The following is a 2,463-nucleotide window of genomic DNA, read 5'->3' as shown; positions in this document are numbered from 1 at the left end:
AATGTCTCAAAATATATTTGAAAAGCATCACGTTCATAATGCAATAAGTGCTCATTGGTTGCCTGTCAGACAGCAAGCACAGCACAGGACACTAAAATTTGAAAAGTGTAAATGGGACCTGGGACAAAAAGCAGATCGAAAAACAAAGAGAGTGAGTGCTTGGATACTCAAACCTACATCATCACATCACAGAACAAGACAAGCAAAACCTGCTCTTTAGTTCGGGGCTTATTGAAATAAGAATGATATTCATAACCTACTGTGATGGAACATTAGTGATACACAAAAGAATAATTTTTATTTTGCTGAGTATAACTATGTATTTTATAACCAATAAAGTAAAATATAGCATATAAATATGCATGGATATGTGTGTTTCATGCACTAGCTATGCTTTTAGAGGTACTACTGTTTAAGTTAGTGCAGCATAAAACAAGTAAGTTAAGTTCAGTTCCAAGAACTCTTACATAATAATGACCGTTAGCTGTGGAGACCAAAAATCATAACGACGGTGTTAAAGGAACTGAAGATGAATCGCTTCTCGGCCTTTTGGCTAAGATCAAGTGTAGGAACTGAAGATGAGAAAATATAAAAGTAGATAAGCTTGAGGTATTTGGACTGCCACATTCCTGAGTTTGTGATTCCCTCTAAGATTCTACAATTTTTAAAGTCTTAGACTAGAGAAAATAGATCATCTACAGACTAAAGGTTTCAGAAGTACCCACGCTGATATTCAGTGCATGCTATATAAATGCATGAAATTTTCAAAAATAAAAATATTATTTACAAATGACTATTCTAGTAAGGAAAAGGCACTATCCTTTCCACAATGGAAGTGGTCCAGTATAGTCCAACTGTCACAAAGACCCTGGTTGGCTCTGCTGGGGAATGGAACCAAATCAAGGACTCAGTGCTGATTCCTACTGATGGAAGCTTTAGCACTCAGTTAGCAGCCATAGTCTGGTTAGCCTTAGGGAACAGAAGTCCATGTGGTTGGGTGAAAGAATTAGTCTCTTTGTGATAAGCTTCAATTTTCTACTTGACATGATCTAGAATCTAGTTTCAGTGAGGAACTTTCTAGATCAGGTTGACCTGCACATATGTCTTGGGAGGAACGGGTGTCTTGATTAATTTGTGGAAGACCCGACTCCTTATGGATGACTCTGGGTTTGGGTCCTGGAGTGTGTAAGAGCGGAGAGTAAGAGCTAAGTGCTAAGTATGCATGGATATATTAATTCTCAGTTTTCCTCGGACTGTGGAAGCGCCTGCTTCAAGTTCCTGCCTTGACTTCCCCACAATGATGGACTGCAACCTGGGATTGTAAGCCAAATAAACCCTTCCTCAAAAAAATAAAAAAAAAAAAATAAAAGATCCATTATCCAGTCTATCTGTCCATGGGCCTTGCAATAATAATAATGGCTCTATGGATAAAATGCTTCCCTTGAAAGTATGAGAGTCAGAGTTCAGATCTCCAGCAGCCATGTAAATCCCAGGTGTGTGTGGCACTCCGTGGGCAAATCTAGTGCTGGGAAAGCTGAAATAAGCATCTCCCTGAGCAAACTGGCAAGTTATACTAGCTCTGTCAGTAAGTTTTGGTGTAGGATGATGTCACAGGTGAGGCAGGCACAAGATAGAAGGAGGCCTGTCATTGGATGAGAAGGAAGGATGGGTGGGAGAGAAGTTCGAAGGAAGAGGAGGAGACTAGAAGAGAAAGGAGGAGACAGGAGGGAGAGAGAAGGGGAGAAGCTGTGGCAGGACAATATGGCAGGTGACATTAAGATTCTGCTCTGTGTATTTACAGGTTGTTATCAATGTTCCTAAGGGATGGATGGTACCAGGCTTTGTATGTTTAAGTGGGTAATTATATCTTATCAATTGGATCTAAGATTATTGTGTTGTGTGTTCTTTTATGTGACGGTTAGAGTGTAGGAAAGTGTGTGGTGGCAGGAGACTCTGTGCCGCCGAGGAGTTGGGATGTTTTTCCGCCAAGATATCTAGCAGTTATCTTAGGGCACCGCGGTGCCGGACCTAACAGGGTAAAAGACAGCTATACTTTTTTTATTTTTTATATTTTTACAACAACATTTTGGTTCATTTGAGATGTCCTCAGTAAACAAGGTGAAGAGCAGTCAATCCCAACATCAACCTCCACACGCACAAGTCCAAATACATATGCATACCCACATTCATGCAGACACATATCAATACAATATATATGTATACCTATATATAATGTATATATGATGTATGACATATGGACATATATAATGATGATACAAATATATGATGCAATGCCTCTGCCTCCTGAGTGCTGAGATTAAAGGCATGTGCACCACCATGCCTGGCTTCTAAATTACTTCTTAAACTCAAATGTTTTCTGCAAACTATAAAATATATTTTCAATAAGAAAATTCCATTAAATACACACACATGTATACACATATACACATATATGCATATACA

General features: G+C 39.0%; 1 pseudogene; it reads left to right on the top strand.

Annotated features, from left to right (window-relative positions):
• Window positions 1-533: 533 nt before the first annotated feature.
• On the top strand, window positions 534-683 carry LOC120102114 (U2 spliceosomal RNA; annotated as a pseudogene).
• The last annotated feature ends 1,780 nt before the right edge of the window (window positions 684-2,463 follow it).

This window comes from Rattus norvegicus, chromosome 3 (genome assembly GCF_021556685.1).
Source record: "Rattus norvegicus strain SHRSP/BbbUtx chromosome 3, alternate assembly SHRSP_T2T, whole genome shotgun sequence".
NCBI lineage: Eukaryota > Metazoa > Chordata > Mammalia > Rodentia > Muridae > Rattus > Rattus norvegicus.
Note: the sequence above shows the minus strand (reverse complement) of the source record. Positions and strands in the feature narration are given on the sequence as shown.